Source organism: Monodon monoceros, unplaced genomic scaffold (genome assembly GCF_005190385.1).
Source record: "Monodon monoceros isolate NGI ecotype Baffin Bay Population unplaced genomic scaffold, NGI_Narwhal_1 Super_Scaffold_20, whole genome shotgun sequence".
Taxonomy (NCBI): domain Eukaryota; kingdom Metazoa; phylum Chordata; class Mammalia; order Artiodactyla; family Monodontidae; genus Monodon; species Monodon monoceros.
In genome coordinates, this window is record NW_021703777.1 from 72,655,291 (window position 1) to 72,678,026 (window position 22,736).

General features: G+C 38.4%; 1 protein-coding gene across 3 annotated transcripts in view; it reads left to right on the plus strand.

Moving 5' to 3' along the window:
• Positions 1-22,736, plus strand: part of RBM47 (RNA binding motif protein 47) — a 164,935-nt gene that overhangs the window by 109,153 nt on the left and 33,046 nt on the right. For all 3 annotated transcript variants that reach the window (XM_029235652.1, XM_029235653.1, XM_029235650.1), the window contains one exon: positions 19,738-19,861. The gene's annotated coding sequence lies outside the window, so the exon portion shown is untranslated. The remainder of the gene's footprint in view (positions 1-19,737; positions 19,862-22,736) is intronic.

Genomic DNA, 22,736 nt, shown 5'->3' on the forward strand with positions numbered 1-22,736 from the left:
CACATTAAGGAAATTGACTTTTCATTATATGTGTTGCAGCCCATCCTGTTTGTAGTTTGTCTTTGATTTTGTTTTAATAAATATTTCTGAATTCCATTTAATTCTTGATAGAAAGAAAAGTAATGATTGGGACCAGTTTTTAGTTTGATTTGAAATTTAGATAAATTCTCAGTTTCAATCTTAGCTACTGTGTTTAGTTATTTAATTCTCCAACCTAAGTTCAACTATTAACTGATGTGTCTTTTGGCACATAGGTATGTGCATATAAAGAATCTAAAATGGAGATTTCTTATATCATAATTTTTTAATTCTTCATTTCTGAAAGAGAAGTAAGTACCATTAATGGTATTCTATTTCTTCAATTAATTATTATTATTACTATTTTGTAGTTTTAGTGACAATCACTCAAAAGAAATTTAATAAGCAGTTACTGTTAATCACGTGCTTGTAAGTTTGAGGGATGTGTTGAGTTCCTCGTCATAAAAGTATGTTTTCACAGTAATGTGTTTTTTCCAATTTAAAAAATTGTCCATTTGAGAAATTATAAGGAGTCATGATCGACACTAACATTTCCATTAACACTTCAGATCAAAGTGATTTTCATATAAATGTTTTCATAGTTTCACTTGGAACTAACTCTGGGACTGATAATTTCAGTTTTGGCATTTCTAAAAACATACTGTGTTAATAAGTTGCTCCATTGCCATTTTTTTGGTTTCCTTTTCTGTAAAACAAAGCCAGAGAAATGAGGTGCTTCTCAAAGCACTGACGTGTCAAGGACACATACGGATTTCAAATTGGAAACCTGAAACAAATATGGTAGGAGAACAGCAGAGGCACATATATGTATACTCTTACTATACTTGTATACTCTTACTATTCCTTTTTTTAAATTATTATTTATTTGTTTTATTTAGTTTTGGCCACGTTGGGTCTTTGTTGCGGCACGCAGGATCTTCCTTGAGGCATGTGAGATCTCTCGTTTCAGTGCGTGGGCTTCTCTCTAGTTGTTGCGTGTGGGTTTTCTCTTCTCTAGTTGTGGCGCGTGGGCTCCAGGGTGCCTGGGCTCTGTAGTTTGCAGCACGCAGGCTCTCTAGTTGAGGCGTGCAAGCTCAGTAGTTGTGGCGCGGGGGCTTAGTTGTCCCGTGGCACGTGGGATCTTAGTTCCCTGACCAGAGGTCGAGCCTGCGTCCCCTGCCTTGTAAGGCAGATTCTTTACCACTGGACCACCAGGGAAGTCCCTGAGTTTTCTTATTATGATTTATGGCTCCATATTGTAAGTCAAAAATATTTTACCAATAGTTTGGAATTCTTATCAAGAGCAATTGTTAAGCACCCAAGTTAGTGAATTTCTATAGTCTTAGTTGAGATCACACTATACATACGTTTTCTGTGTATGTCCTTGGCAGGGAGAGAGGTTGAAAGCAAATGGCTTGGATATGATATATTTTGTAAGGTGCTATCAGCTTGTCATGCAAATATGACAACTATGTAAATGAACAACAATAACAACAAAACCGAGAGAAAGTCTTAAACTTTGTGTATAAGTTTTAAGTTTCAAATGTGGAATTATAGTTTATGCCGTGCTGTGATGAAACAGAAATTCTCATCGATTTACAAGTCTGATTGCAAATGACGTTTGCAACACACAATTGTCAACTGTATTAAAAAAGGAATGCTGAAGCAATGTGGCAGTAAAGTCATCTGGAGAAAGGCAGTTACGTGGATAAGAAGCCTTTCTGAGGAAGATGATTCTGGAGGAGAATTGTAAAAGAAAACAAGGATCTGTTCGGACATAGGAAGTAGAAAAGTAGTTGGGGATTTTGTATGTGGTTGTGTGTCTGTCGAGGTTGAGAGGAACAAAGGGAAATTATGCAGTGGTTTGTAGTCACAAGTTAAACAGAGATTTGCAGTTCATGATCAAAAAGCTCGTAATGTTATGGATGACCAGGATCACATCAAATTGCCTTCATGGGAGTAATGTGATCCCAGCCACACTTAAGGTAGATGGTTCTTCCTACTGCTTTCAGGATGGTTAGCAGGGAAAGTGGCTAAAGGAGAGAAGCAAAGAGGTTGTGCATGGTTAGTGTTGAGCTAAATTGGTAAGAAAGGAAAGGAAAATAATTGGCATTAAGAACTTAATGATGGGCTGAAAAGGAGAGAAGGGAGCTAAAACAAGAGATTATTTTATCAAGTCGTTTTAATTTTTCTGATAACCAAAGTTATGCTGAAGATAGACATGTATAATGTTAAAATAGAAGAACATAAAGAGAAAAACTTAAATCACCAATATTCTTACTATCCAGAGACAACTGCATTCAATATTTTGTAATATTTTTCTAGTTTTTATTTCTATAGTATCAGTTGAGCTCACACTATACATACGTTTTCTGTACTATTTTGTTTATCTCACATGTCATAAACCTTCATTCATGACATTAAAATTCTTCATAAATGTAATTTTTAGTGACTGAACAAATAATATAATTTTTAGTGGCTTCTGTACCACCATTTATTTAACCATTTATTTCCTCAAGGTGAAGCATTTGGATAATTTCTAAATTTATTATAAAGAATTCTGAGATAAGCATCTTTGTATGAAAACTTCACTTTTATTATTTCTTTAGGATAGATCTTAATGATATAATTGCCAAGTGAAAAGAATGAACATTTTCAAGGCTCTTCATATACATTATAGTTTTTTTTGTTTGTTTGTTTGTTTGTTTGTTTTGCGGTACGTGGGCCTCTCACTGTTGTGGTCTCTCCCGTTGCGGAGCACAGGCTCCGGACGCGCAGGCTCAGCGGCCATGGCTCACGGGCCCAGCCGCTCCGCGGCATGTGGGATCTTCCCAGACCGGGGCACGAACCCGTGTCCCCTGCATCGGCAGGCGGACTCTCAACCACTGCGCCACCAGGGAAGCCCAAGTTTTTGTTTTTTTAAGGAAAGTTTTGATCAGTTTATATTTGTCTTACTGAAGCGTGACATTTTAGCAGTATTCATTAAAAATATTTGCTAATTTTGTTGGTTAAAAGTGATATTTTAAATATATTTCTTACCTTTATTTACATTTATTTGCTTACCAATGAGGCTGAACATTTTGTTGGGTTTGAGAGTCATTTGTAATTCCTAGAAGTGAGAGGTTAAAATACATATGCTATGCATATAAGTACATTAATCGGCATATTTAATATTATTAGCATACAAGACATCTAAAGAGATTGTAGAATATTATTTCAAGTGGAAGAACAGAAAGTAAAGGCCAAGTGATGTAGATCTTCCAAAGCAGACCATAGTCATGAGGGGAACTAAGTAAGTATGGGATCATGAAGCCCAACATGGAAAGAGTATGGAATAGACAAAGAGCAGGAAACTCAAAGGGCTGGGGGCTGGGTGGAGATGAAGGCCAGACAGTAAATGAGGGAGGCGCCCACTCACTATGGTCCTCCACCTCCACCTCCACCAGGCCTCGGGAGCTTCTCAAGCATTCCAGGCAGGCTCTTGTTTATGCAAGTCTGTATTTCCCTCAAATTTGGCAGTTTCCAAGGGTATGGATCTTTTGTATACCCTCTCTCCCACCCACCCAGTGTGTCTCTTAAATGTGTAGTTTATTGCTTTTAATAATGGAGGTTGCTGAGACTATATTTTGTATATTTTTTGTTTCTTGGCCCTGAAGTCTGTTTTCCATAGTGTGTACATTCTTTTGAATTAAAGAACCATAAAACTACCAGAGAAAACTAGAAATGGAGAGGACTGCAGAGTTTATGCACAATACAATTTAGCAATGAAGTTAAGGACTGAGGGTGTTGGTTGGCTCAAACCTAGATTTTAAAAACTAATATTCCAAAGTGCTGCCTGGTGGTTAACAGCACTCACACTATATATTTGTGCTTTTACTGCTTATGACTGAATGCTGTGCCATTAAAAACGTTTTGCCCCATATTACTGACACGGTATTATGGCACCACCCTTCTTCTAGCTGCTCAGGCTGAAATGTGAGTCATCCTGGACACTGCCATCCCACAGGTCATCCATTAACCAGCTCTGTCCACCCTGCCTTTATGATACTACTCAAAGTCAACTTCCCTTCTCACAACCCCAGGGTTACCAGGCTAGTGTAAGCCACCATCATCCCATCCCTGGATGACCAGAACAGCCTCCAGCCCATCTCTCCTCCTTTGCATGCCTGGGATCTCTTTTCTACACCAGAGTGCTCTTAAGAAAAAGAAAATCAGATCTCATCATTTCTCTGCTCAGAATCCTCCATTAAGCCCAACAGAATCAAAGTCCTTGCCTATAAGCCCTTCATCTGACCCCTGTTTGTGACTCCTGTTTGCTCTGCTTACCCTACTTCAGCATCACTCTTCTTTTCTTGCTATTCTTCAGATACCCCAAACTTCCTCCCCCACTGCAATCTTTCCTTGAGAGAAAAAGGACAGCCTCCATTTTTGCCGCCTTACTCTGCTTTATTCTTCCTCATAGCATTTGTCACTATGCCCCCTCCCCAAAACATATATATTTGCTTGTTCATTATGTTTCCCCAGTATAACAGGAAGGATCTCATCTGTCTTGGTCACCACTTTATCTTCAGGGTCTAGAACAAAGACAGTTGATGACCAGTAACCATTTGTTGAATGATCAAATGACTCACATAACCAATTCAAAATTGAGTGTCTTGAGAAGTTACCATTTGCTCATAGAAAATTAAGTTCATTATGTCTAAACTGTTTGCTTCAGTACTATTTTATGTTGTCCTTTTTCTTTTTCTTTTCTTTTTTTTTTTGTGGTACGCGGGACTCTCACTGTTGTAGCCTCTCCCGTTGCGGAGCACAGGCTCCGGACGCGCAGGCTCAGCGGCCATGGCTCACGGGCCTAGCGGCTCCGCGGCATGTGGGATCTTCCCGGACTGGGGCACGGACCCGTGTCCCCTGCATCGGCAGGCAGACTCTCAACCACTGCACCACCAGGGAAGCCCTTGTCCTTTTTCTTGGACATACACTCTTTGCTAATTTTAGCATTCTATCTAAACTAATCAGCCTTGCAGTTGATCTTTTAAAGATGTCCTCGTGTTTCTAATTAATGACTTAACCAGTGTTTATAGATCCACAGCAGCTAAAGTTTTAATCTGCTAGATTCTTTTTTGTACAGTTTCTATTATTTCCATATTAAAAAAATTTTTTTCTTTACAATATCTACTTCTATGTTCTCAAAAAGTAAGAGCTTCTTTAAGAAAAAAAAAAATGTTCACAGTCTGTTAAAGACAACGTAACTTATTTAGTACCTTGACAGCCATTCAAGCCCCAGACAATATTCAATTTCTTGGTTGATTAAGGTATTATATTTATAAAATATATTACGTTTAAGGTTAATGCCAATGTTGATAATACCCAATTCTTGAAATAAAAAAAATTCTTCAGGAAAGAAGTTTGTTTTTTTTTTTTTAATCACAAAGTAAAGAGAATTAGAGAAGTGCATGTTTTAAAGTTGTGAGGTTTGTGATTGCCGTGTTAGTAACCTATGACTGTAAATCAGAATGCAGCCTACTGGCATCTCTGGCAGGAAGCTTTTGCCCGTAGACTTTGGTCAATTTGATAACACTCCCTACATGACTCTATAGCACTTAGTGCCTGCACAGCAGGTGATGCTGCGTTTCACCCAGTATTTTATATGTTTTAATTGTTTGACATTTAATTACCTCTCCAAAAAGATTATTAGCTCCTAGTTAATAGAGTCCACATCAGGGTCCAGGTCTTTGACTGCCTTCTCCCCCTGTGCTTGAGTACGTCCCAGAATATTATTGAAAATATATACGTTTGGATGGAAAAGCACAGTACTTGGTAAATCCAGGATGGTAGGGGATTTCTGTGGTAATTTAGAGGAAATTAGTAAAACACCATTTAATTATCAAAGAGCAAAACTTACATAATACTTTGCAAGATCACACACTTCCTGAGCTCTCGTTATCCTGATTGCTCATTGGGGGCGGCGTGGGGCAGTCTACCTTTTACATTATGACTTTTCTCTAGCAAATGTGGAACACGGGGCTTGGATTTTACACATTATTTATGACTTTGTAATAGATATCTCCTCTCCACTTGCATTCAATATTTATTCTGAACTTCCTCTTTTAAAAATAAAGAGTCTGTTCAAACTACAACAGGATATATAAGGGTAAAGGCTGGTAATTATGAGACACTACAGTTTGCTATGGTAGAGGGGCAGAAAGGGATCACTTTAAAATCTAACAGGTTTCTAAGAATTAATGAAGAGTGCTGCCTAAGGTAGAGGAAGAGTTTAGGGAGAGAATTGTCTTTAGATTTAAATTAGATTCTGTGACTTTTATAAATTATCATTTTACTCACTGAGCATTAAAGGTTTTCCTCCCTGGCTCCAAAGATACCATCTTATTCCAAAGGGAGTTCCCTGGCGGTCCAGTGGTTAGGACTCCACGCTTCCACTGCCAAGGGCGCGGGTTCCATCCCTGGTCGGGGAACTAAGATCCTGCACAGCCGCAAGGCGAGGCCCCCATCCCCATCCCCAAATGTTCCAAAGGTTTTCTGTAAGTACAGAAATGCCTGTCACTGGCAGGCTCAGAGCAGCAAGGTCAAGGGTGGGTAGGTAGCTAGAGAGGTAGGTAATTAAGAGGAAAGAAAGGAGAGGGAGGAAGGAAGGAAGATTACTTATCTAGATGTGGTAAAATGTGATCTCTGAGAGCCAGAGTGCCTGGGTTCAAATCCTCATCCACTATTTGCTAGCTCTTTGTCTTGATCAAGTTACTCTATTTCTTACGCCTTAGATTACTCATCTGTAAAATGGAGACATTACTAGTACCTACTGCAAGATATATTTATGAGGGATGCATGTGTTAATATATGTGAAGCACTTAATAACAGTGTCTTGTATCTGACAAGGGCTATAGAGAGAAGTTAGCTACAGTGATTTTATTATAGATGGAGGTGATGAGTTTAAGTAAAAGTTAGGAAATTTAGGTGATGATTCTGCTTTGTGCCTCTTCATTGGCTGCTTCCCCAAATGTACCCTTGTCAGTGTTGTATGTAATAAACATGGGTGCCTGAAGTCTGTGGTCTCCTCATGTCTGCCTGTAACACAGGAAGGTGGAGAGCACTAGAAGGACTGCTTTTGTGACAAATATAAATTTTAAAGTAAAAATAAAGTATCCCTGGCTTGAGTAAAGCTTGGGAAGGAAGGAGTTGGTTGGATATGGCATAAGGTTATACTTTAATTTATTGGGTAAATCTCTCTGTCACTTTGAGAAGTTAGAGACAAGCTCTGTAGTAGGCATAATTAACATATAATATTGTAAAGCTTCTGGATTAACTCATGCAGTGCTGATGCTGGAACCCTAGATTCTGAAAAAAAAAGTTAGTAGACCTGATCCACGCCCACCTCTCTCTTCTTGAGTCAGTGTTCCCTGTCATGATGAACATTTCCAAGAAGTAGGGACTCAGTCCCGCATATCCCCAATAAGGGTGAACCTAAAGACTGATTAAATAGGGGCGAAGGGGGTGAGCTAGGGTAAGGGTGAGAGGAGATCCCACTGCAGCCCAGCCTGGCCAATTTAAACCCTCTGAAGTTCCTGCTAACCTGAGAAAGGAGGGGAAAATTCGTTTTACTTCAAAACAATCATCCCTGGGGCTTCCCTGGTGGCGCAGTGGTTGAGAGTCCGCCTGCCGATGCAGGGGACATGGGTTCGTGCCCCAGTCCGGGAAGATCCCACATGCCGCGGAGCAGCTGGGCCCATGAGCCATGGCCGTTGAGCCTGCACATCCCGAGCCTGTGCTCCGCAACGGGAGAGGCCACAACAGTGAGAGGCCCGCGTACCACAAAAAAAAAAAAAAACAATCATCCCAAAGCACTTCATTCTCTCTTGGGTTCCTTTCTGTAATACCGTGTACCTGGCTCTTACTACTGTATTTAAGATGTCTGCTGCCTTGCCTATGTCCACGTTAAATAGCTATACTATGTAAGCTGGAAGTACTTGACATATGATTTAAATGAGGGTAGGTATATGCTTTAAGAGTGTATCCCACTAGACATCTAATGGATTCCGAGCTTAATTTTTATAATAAGTAGTAATAAATATACTTTCCCTTGTAAGACAGGGACCGTGCAGGATGGTTCCCCGCCGCTCTGGCCACACACACACATTTTCCTTCCCTGCTGTTTCTTCTCTTTAGCTCTTTCATAATCTAACATACTATATATTTTACTGATCTATTCATTCAATGTCTGTCTCCCCTGATGAGATTATAGGGTTCACGAGGGCAGGGATTTTTGTCTGTTTTGCTTACTGTTATAGCCCCAGTACCTAGAACAGTGCCTGCCACTTAGAAGGTACTTGATAATATTGATTGAGTGAATGAAATACACAAATATTAGTTATTATAATTTTACTCTTTAAAGCAATTGTACCAGTTGAGAAGATAATGTTTAAAATTTTTAAATGAAAGCCCTCGGATCCTTTTCTGATGTCCAGATAAGATAAACTCGTCAGCCCAGATATGGCAATGTCCATTATTTAATTCTTCCTGTTGATACCGTTAATGGGATATTTAACAAATTAACCGAAAGAGAATACATAAAAGTAGAAAAAGACTTTTTGGTCTAAAGTAGTGGTGGAAGAGGGCAGGTAAAGGGATGTTAACAACGCATGCAGCTGAGGCCAAGGCATGTATATGTTGCGTGTATGTGGAAACCAAAAGCTGTGTTGGAGGCGTTAATCCTTTTATAATATTGCCATTCTTCTGGTGGGTTCTGTGTTCATCACATACATTCTTTAGGAGGACTCTCATATGTATACCTGCATGCCTTCAGCTCTTTGAACTCACTTTTCCAGTGTTGGTTCGTTAGTGTCACGACCAACTATTGTTGCTAACACCAGCAGTACAGATATATGGCATCAGTGCCAGTAATCGGCACTTTTTCAGATGAAAACTAGTACCTCTGTGTGTGTGTGTGTGTGTGTGTGTGTGTGTGTGTACAGTTTCTTCCTCTTATGCTTTAGTCATGCATTAATACAATGCCCAATTTCAGCAAAGGTTTTGAAATTCTAAATACATAGTGTAAAATTTACTTCTGGAAAACTATATACTGCTATTAAATAAAGAGCAAACACACATTTACTTGATCTTTACATCGGCTATATCTTTAAGCCTTTAGGTAAGTGAAAATAAAAAAGAATGTTCTCTTAGTAGGATGTAAAAGGGACTTTAATAGATATTACCTATATTTAAAATAGCCCACATAACAATTTCCTGGCTTCTTACCAGGTCTTCACTCATGCTCCAATTTCTCTTCTCCCAGGCCTGTCTGAATCTTCTTATTCCTTTTTCCAGATCTACCTTAGAGCTCATCTTGTCTCAAGCTTCTGTTTTGCACCTGTATTTTTTTTTTTTTTTCTCTACTGTCTCAGATCTCAGATTTGCCTGCTGTGAGCTGTCAGTCCACTCTAAAAACAAAGTTGCCTTGTTAAAACAAAGGATGCTCTTCCAGGGATGACCAAGGCACACCACACCAGAGCTATCAGAAGTTAAGGCAGCAAATGTAACGTGTCTACTCTGATGCCACTGACACACAGTTTTTATACTGATACATCTCCCTACATTGAGGGCTATGTAATAGGAGTCAGTGTCACTACCAGTAGAAGGGATGACTTTTACTTTTCTCGTGTACTTGTCTATATTGTGTGCATTTATAATAACTTGTGTGCATTGTTTTTGCCAAGACCGTAGATATCTGTGTGCCATATATGTATTTTTAAAATTAACTCTGTTCAAAGCAAAAGTAGGGAGAAGTTGCTCATTTTTGTTTAGGGCAGGCGGTAGTTTTAATGACTGCTTTTAGATATCCAGTGAAAAGCTGCCCTGTCCTTACCACCTTACTCTTAAAATTTATCATCCTGAGTTGGTTTGTTTCCTATGTTTTTGCATTCTTGGTAATGGTTGGTATAAGAATTCACACATAAACAAACGCACACACACACACTCTCTCTCTCTCTCTCTCTCTCTCTCTCTCTCTCTCTCTCTGTCACATGTGCTCACCCACTTGACCGACACCCATTCATACACCAAGCCTCCAAACCAAAAATATTCTTCCTAATGCTTAAAGCATGTCACACATCCAGAATTGATAAAAATTCTTATATAATATACTCAATTACTCTTATATACAAGGCAGATTTTCTGGGTTCCTTTTGTAGTCAAAAGGAATTTAGTCTAAAGTCGATAGTTTTTTGGAAACACTGCCTTAGTATCGTTGAAAAATTGCTTCCATTTTCCTTTCATCAGAACCTAGCAATTTAGTTTTATACAATATTTAACATGATTATAATCTTAGACTTGTTCTGGATTTTGACCCTTTACTAAGTAACCTGCTGATAATTTTCTTGTCACTACTGATAGCTTTAGATTATTTCATTTGGGAGTAATAAAACTGTTTCTCTTTAAAAATATCGGTAGATAAACAGATTTAAAACTTTCTTGTCACTCTGGCCTTTTTACTTCCCATCCTGGCTACTTCAAATTGCTAAAGTTTATGGGATTTAATAAGGTTCGCAATTACAGAATAACAACTAAGGGAAAACTTGAGGTCACAAGTTTGAAATGTTTGTTTTAGGAAGAGCTTCAGATTTGTTCCTCTCTTTGTACGCTGTGGAGCTCATGTTAATCCTGGTTCACGTGGTCCCAGATGTCACAGGTTAGCTTTCAGGGACCCTCCTCCAGCCCATCTTCTGGTCCCTTCTCCCCTCGTCTCCCAGCTGCCTGAACTGACAAACTCAACCCCCAGAGTGGGTTCCATCTCTTCACTGCTTGAAGAGGAGTGTATTTACTCTGTTTAAGTGTTTCAGGTCCTGCTGATCCATTGTTATGTACGGACTGGTTTTATTATGCATGAATCATGTTTTACCACTCCTTTTTCTTTCTCTGTCCCTTCTGTTTTTCTCTGCCTCTTACCAATAAATCCATTTCCAGTTCCAAACGGATGAAGTAAAATAAATGAGGGTTTCGTTCTTGTGTAATTTTTGCCTCTATCTTTTTTCTGCCAGGCTTATCATAAACCCAATTATTGGTAGCGATTAGTAGAAAAGATGAAGGATACTCACTCCAAGTTACCTACCCCAGATACAATGAAAAGAAAAAAACCCCAATATTTGCTAAAAATAGAACATTTCTAAGAAATCATAGTATTTTTTGAGTACTTTCTGTATGCCAGGAAATTTTCTAAGCACTTTATATGTGTGTTCATATATAAAGTGTTTAGAACTCAACAACTCAAGTGAAGTAAGAATTACTGTTTTCTTTGTCTACAGCAAGCAGAACAATGTAATGGACATCCATCTTGTTTCTAGGAAGGTGAATTTAAAAAATCATTTGTTTCCTTTTAGTCAGTATTGGTGTATGAATAAAATATTTCAGTTAAATTTCCTTCTCTATGAAATGTCAGAGCTTTTGTCTTCTTGGGTCTTCCCCAAATCTATTTCTTACAGTAGGTTTGCTATTAAATTTTCAGGCTGCTGTTGAGCGTTTTGTATCTGGCAATTTTAACACCTCCCTTCTTTCTGTACCACCCACTCAAGTTCATTTCAGGTGCCCTTAGCAAATGACTCCCAAGGCATTTAAGTGGCCAAAGCTCATTGACCAATGAGGAGAGGTGTGCCATGTATAACAGAGTTATGCAGTTCCTGGATCAGGAGCGAAGTTTGCTTAAGGAAAGCTTTTGTTACCATTAGCCTGTTGCATCCAGATTTCAAGACTGGAAAGGTAGGGAACACCTTATTTGTTGTAATTGGAAGAGAGGAGTTGGTTAAAGTAATTTAGATCATGTAGAATAAACAAATGATCTGTTTTGTTTTTAACCGAAGGCAAAAAAAAAAAGAAAGAAAAAAAAGGAAGTTTGTGAGAATTTCAAATGCTGCACAGTTTGTCTTACCAGCAGCAAAACAGAAATTCCTAAGCTAAGAACATTTTTTTTTTAAATTAGTTTGTCTAGCATCTCTTCACTTTAACAAACTTGAAAAAACTAGGTGGGGAAAAAAAGTCATGTTTTCATAGATTGCTGCCATTTTAATTATGGGACAAAAAGCAGGAATTTATCAATAATGTCCACATTTATTTTCCAAAGTCATTTCAGAGTCAGTCGTTAAAGAAGAAATTTTAAGTGACATGTGGTAAGGAAAAATGAGAAATTAATGGAATTAGCTCTTGAGAGTTATGCACAGAAGTTAGTGATAATGACTTTTCCTCTGAGTAAAGTGCTGGTATAAGATATAGACTCTCTTGTATCAATCATTTTTTCAAACCAATAGTAAACTTTATAAAATGGAATTAGTTAAGTGTAGGTTTATATACTTTAAAGACTACATAAATTAGTTTCACTTTTATTAGAACGAATAGTTATATTTTATGTGCTGTTTAGATTTGTTCTAATATTAACTCAAAGAAACCAGAGATAAAGAATCTTTATTCGCTTCTTTCTACCTGGAAATGGAGCGATTTGGATAGCATTTGAAGCTAATCCTGAAAAGAAAAACCCTCTTCATTATGAATAAAGTATGATGAATCAATGTTGCGACAAAATGTATACATTAAAAAACATATATTATTATACTTATTCATTAGCCTACATCTAATGTTTAGTATCAGAAGGTAAGTTTGAGTTCAAAGAAAAGTTTAACTCGTTTCCCATGATTGCTTTTTCCCAGAAATGGCTTAATATGGGCTTTAAAAGCTGTAAGTTTCTAACAGAAATTAGATAATGTATTTGTTTAAAAATATAATATGAGAGATGGTACCATCTGGTAAAAATTTTTTTAAATTTTTATTTTATATTGGACTATAGTTGATTAACAACGTTGTGTTAGTTTCAGGTGTACAGCAAAATGATTCAGTTATACATGTATCTGTTCTTTTTCAAATTCTTTTCTCATTTAGGTTGGTGCAGAATATTGAGCAGATTTAATTTTAGTGTTTAGTTAAAACTCTATTTTTGTTTAACTTGTAAAGAGAATTTTTTTAGTGCACATCATCACTAGGTATAAATGCCCAGTGATTTCAGTTATCTCAGATTCTCCCCTTTTCAAAAATTATTTTTATATGCTCCTTTAAAAGACTTGCATCCTGAAATTTTCTACTTATATTAGATTTGTTCATAATGCCACTTTATGAGAAGTTTACTCTCGAGATCTCCCTCCTAAGTCTCTTGCTGTGGTTGACTCTTTGGGGGAGGTGGATGTAGATCAAGCACCAGTCACGGAGTTAACTATTCACAGCAGCCATCTTCTCTGGTACAAGTAAATGCTGTTTCTCAATTCCAAGCTGAGGTTCAAAGGTTTAGACTAACTTCACAGATCAGAGGTCAGGCACGAATTGCTGCAATTTGTAGTTCAGTTCTGCCGATATGACAGAATTTCACAGCTATGATGATTGCTTTTTCCACTTGTGCACACAGGCCAGGCCGGGCAGTTAACAGCGTAATTTGTACAAGTCAGCCCTTGGCACCCAAGTTTAATGAGTAACTAGCTGGTGCCTTAGGTTTCACTGGTACAAGGTGCACATTATAAAAAGGGTCAAATGTCAATGCACAAAGATGGAGGGGGGGTGGGTAGTGATATATCAATAACCACCACCTGTGAATCGTACGTAAAGAATTAGTAACTTGCGTTAATTTTAAAAATAATGTCTGTGATATGAATGTTAGCGTGTTTGTTTTCTTTGCTACTAAAAGAGGTAGATTATTTTATTAAATGTTAGCAAGAAAGAACGATCTGATTAGAGATTATTGACAACCGTAGAAAGTGACATTGCAGGCTCTGTTTACTCCTTTCATGGGGTCTCTGATTTCTCAAAAACTTCCCCAAATGTGCCAGCTTTTCAAGAATCTAGGGAACAAATTGGGTAATGAGGTATTTCTGAGCTCATGATATTTATGAGTATCTAACATTCTCTACTTTTCATCCAAAAGGTTAAACTCCTATCTTTATTTCTAACCCAAGTTGAGAATATCTTTTACTGTTTAAAGTTGAATATTGAGACGCTTCAAAAAATTCTTAGATGTTGGGCCTTGAAAATCCATGGGTTTGCCATTCACAGTTTTGACTTCTCATAAATGACTCTGAAGCTGCAATATAAATACATATAGAGTAATTTGTCACTTTTGTTATAACACAAATTTTAGTTTTCCACTCTTCCAGACTGGGGTGTAGAAGCAATCGGATTCTTCCATAGAGCAGATTAAGAGCACAGATTCTGGTCTCAGACCTCCTGGGGTTGAATCCCAGCTTCATCATTTACAGTTAAAGGACCTGAGCAAATGGGCAGCCTCCCTCTGTTTAGTTCCCTCATCTCCAGGATGAGTATAACCATAGAATTTGCTTTGTGGGGTTGTAGTAATGATTAAATAAGACAGGGTACACGAAATGCTTAGCATGGTGCCTGGTGCATAATAAGTACTCTGTGAATATTAGCTGTTATTAATATTATTAAGTTACATGCTTTGTGCACAAGCCTCCCCTACCCTGTACATCATCCCAACTTGTTTAGACTTGGTCTTTCCTCTGTTCAATTCAGGAGGGACACAAGATAAGGCATAGTTGGGTAAGGCGATCTGGGAATGTTTTAGATGCATTCTTTTTGAATATCATGGGGAAGTGTATTTTTTAATTCCTCGGTTTCAAGTCTAGCACTCTTTTATATGCTAGTTTTCCCCCCTAATTGATTTGCTGTCACGTGGCAAAAGCTGTAAAAAAAGATAAATCCAAATCATCTGGTTTCCTTTGAGAGTTGTTTTCCTTCTGCCCTTTGGTGAGAAACATTTGAGTTAAAAAAGAAAAAAATCCATAAATGATACCATACCAGTGGGCTAAATTCTATCCCCGATGATATGTATTATACTTACTAGAATTCATTCTTTCTTTCCAGAAACACCAGAAATGAAAATCTTAAAAAAGTGATTTTCTGTGTTCTATTTCTTCATTTTGTTCCTATGCAACACAGAAGTGGCATCTGAATAAAAACGTGATACTACCAATGACAATATATAAATTATGTGCTTAGCATTAAAAAGGTAGTAACAATTCCTCACACTAATTAAAGTATGAAGCACCTACTCCTGTGCTAGGACTGTGTGTGGGACACTGGGATTATAGTAATGAGTCAGATCTAGATTCTGCCCCGGGCAAGTTTACAATTGCCTGGAGAAGACTGCTATTATGCCAACTACTGTAAGATTAAACCATATAAAGTTGCCAATATTCTACCGTTTTTGTCCTCCCAAACAGCAATTTCATGAGGTTCAAGCCAGTGTTACGAGAAGTGCTGTGAGGGATTATATGATGTTTCAGGAATGTTTTGAGGGGCTCCAGGGATGACCTCTGAGGAGTGGCGTGTAAGGATGAAAACAAGCTGGCTAGGGTAGGAGCATTGGTGAGGGTTTAAGGCACTGGGAACAGCAAGTGTTAAGGGGGAAGTGACACAAGATGAGGCTGGAGGGAGCAGCCAGTCTTCCTTATACCCCTTACTAGGGATACTGATTTTATTCTAAGGGCAGTGGAAGAGAGTGTAGAGGTTTAAGCAGGAGGGTGACATGATCAAATTGTGTGTTTTTAAAAGGTCACTTTGCCTGTCTTGAGAGCCAGGATTGATTGCAGCAGGCAAGAGTGGATGGGTGAAGTCAGCTGGGATACTACTGCAGGCAACCAGGCTGGTTGGCAGTTTACATGATGCGTTCAAATGTAGTGTCTCATTTTATCCTTGTAATGACTCTCACATGTGGTGTTAATAGCAGCTTCAGTATACCGGTGAGGATGCTGAGGCCAAAAAGCTAAGTGGCATACGGGTGGTCTCACACTGCTGGTGGCAGAGCGAGAACCAGAACTCTGTTACTAGACTATTGCCCTGGTAGTCTCCCGGTAGCTTTAGGCCCGTGTACTAGCCTCCCTGGGTGTGGGCAACTGGTTTATCTTTAGAAAGGATTTTGTTTTGTTTTGTTTTGTTTTTGTTTTTTTTGCGGTACGAGGGCCTCTCACTGTTGTGGCCTGTCCCGTCGCAGAGCACAGGCTCTGGATGCGCAGGCCCAGCGGCCATGGCTCACGGGCCCAGCTGCTCTGCGGCATGTGGGATCTTCCCGGACCGGGGCACGAACCTGCGTCCCCTGCATCAGCAGGCGGACTCTCAACCACTGCGCCACCAGGGAAGCCCAGGATTTGTTTTTAAGAAACAGAATTCTCATTTGTTGGTGGAGGAGTCAGGGTGAGAAAGTTATTTTTAGCCTCGGTTTATGCATGAGAGTTGAGAGAAGCAGAGTGTGTCATGGAACTTGATATTAGATTGGAACATCCTCTGGGAAACAATACATTTATTAATTTCACATACTTATTTACACCCTGCCTCATTGCAAAAGTGGATTTGAACAGCTTTCAAAAATACATATGGTAGACAAAATAAAGAAGAGAGGGTAAAAAAATCAGGGTAGGCAAATTAAGATGATGCCACAGGCGTCATAAGTCCAACAAACGATTGCCCTCAGATCCCACCATTTGTTGAAGAAGGACCCATGAGTAACTTAAGATTCACATGCCTGAAAAATTGAAAACAAACCAGTGTTCTGCTCAGGACAGCTTTTTCTTCTACTGGAATCTAAGAAAATTTCCCCAGTTGGTCTTCCTAAAGACTTCATGATATAATGGACAATATCCATAGCTTTTTCACACAACGAGGAGCGGGTGAGGGGTTGGAATGAATTAATTAACCCAGTTTATGTCTGGAAATAATTCTTTTCTCTAAGAACTTCCCCACAAATTTTACATGACCTTCAGTAAGACAGTTTCCTCCACAGTAAAATGGAGGATTTGTACTAGAGATCGACTTGTCAAACAGGGTGCCCCGAGACACCCAATTTTGTGTCAGGAGGAGTGTGAAGCCACGGGAAGAAAGTAGCATGTGGGTTTCGCTTGAAGATTTTTATGACAAAATAATATTAAAATATTTATGAAATGGGTTATGTTTGGAGCCATTCTGGAAAATCGGATTTTTCTGGAAACAAATAGTCCGAAGTGTTTTATTTGGGGGAAATTTTCTGTTACTTGAATAGCTGTGAAAGGCACTTGAATAATTCTTCTTCCCATCATTAAGATTTAGCACAAAACTATATAAAACCTATAATTTCATTTATATATTAATAATTTGCTTCCAATTCATAGAGTTTACATGTCCATTACCATGATATTATTTCTCAAAAGAAAAAATTTGCCATTATAGAGAGAAAACTTACAACTCTGCACAAATATGTGCCAGGAATGGTGCTTTACAAGTATTTTCTCTGTTCTCCATGCAGTCCTGCAAGGAATTAGCTCCACTTTATGGATGTGGAGACTGAGGCTCAGAAAAGTTGAATACATTTGTCTGGATTCACTTAAGTTGTAAATGAATAGTGCAGGAGTCTACATTTTATTCTGTTGCCTTGACAGGGTAGAATTAATTTCAGGACACGGCTTGTGTAATTTGCACATTTATTTTTATTTATCAAACACTGTGATGCTGATCATTAGGTATTATCCAGGATGTAGCATTTAGAAAATCGACCTCACAGACGAGGGTGAGGATTATATGCTTTGAGATGTACAGAGTTTAACAGCAATTACTCTGTGATTTATTTGAGGGTGTGGCTTTTTTTTTTAGTAGATCATTGATAATAAAGATTAAAGCCAGCTCATGATTTAGTTTTTTTTTAACATCTTTATTGGAGTATGATTTAGTTTTTTGTTTTTTTGCTTTTTTAATTTTTTAAATTTATTTACTTTTGGCTTCCTTGGGTCTTCGTTGCTGCGCACGGGCTTTCTCTAGGTGCGGCGAGCGGAGGCTACTCCTTTTTGTGGTGCTCGGGCTTCTCATTGCAGTGGCTTCTCTTGTTGCGGAGCATGGGCTCTAGGCGCGCGGCCTCAGTATTTGTGGCACGTGGGCTCAGTAGTTGTGGCTTGCAGGCTCTAGAGCACAGGCTCAGTAGTTCTGGCACATGGGCTTAGTTGCTCCACTCCACGGCATGTGGGATCTTCCCAGACCAGGGCTCGAACCCATGTCCCCTGCATTGGCAGGCGGATTCTTAACCACTGCGCCACCAGGGAAGCCCTGATTTAGTTTTATTGCTTGTGTTCCCATAAAGTTATGAATCCCATTGAATGCCTTGCCAGTCATTGCAATATAGACGTAGTTATGGCAGAATAATTTTGGAGCTGTAACTGACTTTAGAAGCCATTTATTTATTTGTTTATTTATTTATTTTGGCTGCACTGGATTTTAGTTGTAGCACACGGGATCTTCGTTGCAGCATGCGGGCTTCTTAGTTGCAGCATGCAGACTCTTAGTTTAGTCATGCATGTGGGATCTAGTTCCCTCTCTAGGGATCGAACCAAGGCCCCCTGCATTGGGAGCACGGAGTCTTACCACTGGACCACCAGGGAAGTCCCTAGAGGCCATTTAATTGGCAGGTTCCAAATTGTGCTGTGTGGTCCTAAAGATCCTATGGTATTTCCATACAGCCCCCGTGGATGATGGAGCAGAATGGGTAGAGATGCTTCCCCATATCATCCCCAACCACCAGTTTAGCCAGCTCCGGTTTTATCAGTTTGTTTCTGCATCTAGGTAAATTTTTGGTGGAAGAAAAGACGCTACACCTAAAAAAACGAAGGAAAACAAAACAAATAGTAAAAAACCAGTTTGAAAACTACTGGTAATCCAACTCTTTTATTTCTTCAGGGGAGCAAACTTTGGCTCAGCGAGGTAAAATAATTTGCCTGAGAACACAGAACAAGGCATGGCAGAGCTAGAGTTAAAACCCCAGCCTTCTAGGTGCTCCAAGTCTGGTGTTGCAGCCACTGTGCCATATTGAATCGTGGAAGTCATCTGGATCTTCAGATGGCTTAATGAGGGCTCTCCACAGTGAGGAGAGAATATTCCTGAAGTTTGGTAGATTATATTTTCAGATGTGAAATACAGGTAAAAATTTTGTGCTTAGGATATATTTTAACGTCTCATCCAAAATACCCTTATCTTGAACTTAAGTTTCATAATCTGAATGTTTTCTATATCATGATTTTTAAGATTATCCTAGGATCCCAAATCCTACTTTTTATAGTAGTCCATGCAAAGAACATCCTCAGAAGAGTCTTAACTCTTTAGGGCAGAATAACAAGTTGCTTTTATACCACTTCTAATCAGTTGGTAGTGGTTGGCTGGAGCGCTTGTTTCAGTGGTTTTTGAGACCCTCTTTGGATTCTGCAGGCAAGAATGTGATGATCCATAGTGATGTGTGGCATAAGCCCCCAAATGGGGCAGGGGGAGTCCATGAGCTAGATAGTATCATCTCTGTAAAGAGCACCACCTCTTCTTTTTGTGAATCTATAAGCATAAAATATAAGCTACATGTGTATTCATTCCTAAACATTGTGTTGTGCATTTTGGAGTCGGTGGCGGGGTGGGGTACGGATAAATAAGACAGAGGGGAAAATAAAACAAAGGAAGAAATTGGTCATTTTCTTATTACTGTTCCCTGTCTTTTCAAGGATAGAAGGAGGAATAAAGGGTTGCATTTCTTGGTTTGTAGAGACTATGTTAATTAGTAATAGTAATTCATTTTTTGAAGAAAATGGCCCCAAATTCGTAATGCACATACGAAAATTATATTCAAATAGAAAACATTCCTAGCAATTTTTTTTTTTTACCTCTTAGGATTTGCCTCAAAGGGCGCTCCACAAATTGAACTGAGAAATCCCAAGGAAGCTGCCTGAATCTCCTTGCATATTCATATTCAACATTGTGTAAAGGACCAGACAAATCAAATTGGTGGTTTTTGGTAAGTACATCCGCTGGTGTCCTTTTCTTCTTCACTTAAGGAAAACATTAAATTTTCATTCTTATGAACCAAGATGTCTGCTGTATAGACAATGTGTACCTGGTGTATGTTTATGTCGCAACGTTAGTAGTACATAGAACTTGATAAGTCATTTGGTAAGTCATTTTGAACCGACAATATAAAATCCTTATTTCTTTGTTGTTTACATCTTTGTGTCCCAAGAGGAAAAACTACTGCTGCTGATATGTGAGCATCTTAGGAATTAAGGAAAAATGTGTATTGCTTATAAATGTCTCCCTCACAAAAAAAAAAAAAAAAAAAAAAGATCAAGGGTATTTCAATCAGAGTTGTCTTTCGAAATTTTGGATGCGAGGAAGGGTCCTTTGTACAAGCTATAGAAGATACTGGTATGTTCTTGAACAATCCTTGTGCCTTCTCTAATTTCTGTTTCCTCACCTGTCATATAAGGTAAAAATAACTACTGTTATGTTAGACTCTCCAAATCATGGCAATCCAATGAATTACAACATATGTAAATATACTGTGACAATTATATAATTCTCCACAGACAGAAGGTATTATTATTCTGTGGGTGATAATCCTATGTATGCTATGGCAGGGATGGGGGCATAGAAGAAATAGGCTGCTCGTATCAGCTTCACCCAGAACCTTGGATGGGCAGCCCTCCCGGCCGCAGACACGGCCCTCACTTAGCTTCGAAAGGTAGAGGCAGTAGATGCCTGTGTGTTAGGGAGGGGCTACTGGTGACACTGATTGCCCAGCAACTCCCCATGCCCCCCCAAAGTCCCTTTTCATATCCTCTAGGCTGGATTCTGGATTCAGGAACTCAGAGAGCTAAAATTGTTTTAATTATATATATTTAATTGTTTTAATTATATATACTTTTATTTTTTTCTATATATTTTTTCTTTTTCTGAAAGCATATTAATTAAAGGAAACTTGGAAATTAAAGAATAACATAAAATTATTTATAATCCCACAATCGAAAGGTAACCACAGTTAACATTATAGTATATTTAGTCCTTTTAAAGTTTTAAAAAATATTTCATATATATTCTAAAATATTTTTTAACAAGGTTAACAGAGTTGAGAACATGAAATAAGTATTCTAGCCTACAACTATGCTGTAATTTTTATAGCCATTTCCATACTGCTGAACATTGCTTGTTACATCACATATAAATACATGCTATTATGTTCATTACATTATGCTATAAATACCACAGTAGTGAACATGCCTGACTATAAATTTTACTCATGTCTCCAATTATTTTCTTGGGGTAAATTTCTATAAAAGGAATTAATGAGAAGGAACTGCTTTTAATGACTACTGTAAAGCTCTTGATGTTGTCAAACTATCCTCCAGAAATGTACCAAATTATATTTGCCTTCCCATCCCCACCTATTATATATGACAATGTTCATACCACTACACACATGTACAGATTGAATTCTATCACGTTGAGAAGATGTAAAATTATAAATATTTCTACAGAAGCTCAGGAAGTATAAACCTGTTCCCTCCCCCTGGCCCAGCCCAGGCTTAACCAACACCAGGTCTCTGAAGTAGAAGACAGTATCATCCAATCGACACTGCATCCACCTTGATCTCTCAGATCTGTTCATGGGGGAAAGCACCTATGAGGCTTGCATTCATTCACTTGGCATTCATTACGACTGCTTGTGTTCATTTCTGTACTATGTGCTTCCGGGGAACAAAAGAGCTTTTCTTTGTCTACCAGAAGCTTAATTCAGTTGGTGAGTCCAGACAAACAACAAACAAAAATACTTAACCTTGGATAGGTCACTTAACTTCTCAAGACCTGTTTCTTCTTCTTTAAAGTGAGAGGTTCAATTTGTCTATATCTAAAGAGTGTCTGAGGTGGTTTTTAGTAAAAATACGTGAGTACACAAAGTAGTGAAAACAGCAAAAAAGATATCTAAACTTTGAACAACATGATGTGTTGTATAATTTCCATTATCCCACAGTGAAAGCACACCAGTTCTTTAGGAGAAAAAAGTTTCCCTGCGTTAAATACTAGGAAAAAATTTCAAGTTAATCATATTTTTAAATGTAAAAGTAAAGTAATAGGAAAATCCTTCAAGATGGCCTCTAAGGTTTCTTTTAGCTCTAACATCTATAATTCATAAGTAATAGATAAAATAGCAAAGGCCGAGGACCCCCAAAGCAAAGGAATGTCAGTGGGCTTCACAGAAATTTGGAGAGTCAAGACTAGGATTTTAAAGTGGTCATTTCTACAGATGAGTTCTGTCTAATCATCATTCTCACCACCCATACACTGTCCTAGTACTGGTACGGTTCATGAATTTTAATCAGATTTTCAAACTTTGGAACACACCAAACAGGTTTAAGGAGTAAATAAGCTTATGAATATTTAGCTATCCTTCGCCATTACCACTTAACATCTATCAGAACTGTTAAAATTGTCTGACTCAACTACTGAGATACACTGAGCAATGTCAGGGAGACTGGGCCAAACTTTGGCAAGAAAGTCTGCCACTGGCCATTGCTCTCTCTTTGAAGTAGACTGTCCCTTGCATTTTAACACACAGTAGATACTTCATGAATATTTGCTGGATTCCTTTCTACTCAGATTTTGTGCCACTTTGTAATACCGGTTTGTTTTGTACTCAGAAAAAAAAGTTACGTATATGTTGGAACAACTTCCAAAATCTAAAAGCATGAAGGAATTGTAATAACACCTCAGACTAGCTCTAATCTTAATCTTGGAACAAGGACACGTTTTGACTAGATTTCACACACTTGAAAAGTCACAGTTGAAAAGCCAATATATTGATCATTTGCCTCTCTTTGCAATTTGAATCGTAAATA